The sequence below is a fragment of the Cryptotermes secundus genome, unplaced genomic scaffold, assembly GCF_002891405.2.
Source record: "Cryptotermes secundus unplaced genomic scaffold, Csec_1.0 scaffold26, whole genome shotgun sequence".
Lineage (NCBI taxonomy): Eukaryota > Metazoa > Arthropoda > Insecta > Blattodea > Kalotermitidae > Cryptotermes > Cryptotermes secundus.
The window spans coordinates 2,027,617-2,028,749 of NW_019743656.1; positions in this window are offsets into that span (position 1 = coordinate 2,027,617).

Here is a 1,133-nt window from a genome sequence, read left to right on the forward strand (position 1 = left end):
GATGAGGAATGCGTATAGGATATTGGTGGGAAAGCCAGAAGGAAAGAGACCACAGGGAAGACCAAGGCGTAGGTGGGTGAACAATATTAGAATGGATCTTAGAGAGATAGGATGGGGTGGTGTGGATTGGATAGATCTGGCTCAGGATAGGGACCAGTGGAGGGCTCTTGTGAACACGGTGATGAACCTTCGGGTTCCATAAAATGCTGGGAAATTCTTGAGTAGCTGCAGAATTGGCGGCTCCTCAAGAAGGGCTCAGCTCCATGAGTAAGTAAGTAAGTATCATAGGCAGAATCGTAATCATGGCTAACTGCCCATTACTTCTCATCCTATTGCCTTCTAATTTTAATCAATAACATATCTACTAAACATTGAAAACATTAAGATAAAACACTCAAGGGAAATGAAATATAGTGTTCATTATGAATATACACTTTTCTATCATTTTTCGCAACACGAAATTTTTCCATATAAATTTTGCGATTATTACGGCTGGAAAAGATAAAACCGTGTTGAATCAGCAGATGAGACATTTGGAATGGTACAGTGTCTAACTATCCCACTGACTGTGCTACCGTGGCCACTCAACGCTGGTTTCCATTTTGTCCTATAGAGAATGCACCACTAAACAGAGCCACCATTCACGTCATGCTCAAAGTTGGTAGTAAACTGGAATGTTACGTCATACGCTTCCACTCAATAACACTCAATAACACTGGCATAGGAATACAGCACACTCTCGCTAATTCGGTTACAGTTCACTCATATGTCTGATAATTCAGATCGAAATATAAAAATTCTATTCACAGTTGAGTACATACTTTAAAAGTGTTATAATTTAGCGTCCTGTTACACTGATTAACACCTGTTAGCACCTGCTCACGCTGGTTCCTCGCTCGCGGGTTTTCTTTTTTTTCTTCTACCCTGAAGATGGATGCGATACGTTCCTCCGAAACGTCGGTTGACACAATATATACACGGCGCCACATCCCAGAAGACGGCTTTCCTCATAGTCACCGCCGTGAAAACCTCAAATCTTACATATGGATTAGCGAGTGTTTGCTGCATTCTTTTTGTGTACGACTTGAATGAGAAATGTCCTTCAGGTTGGGGTTGAACGCAAGGCTAACGAC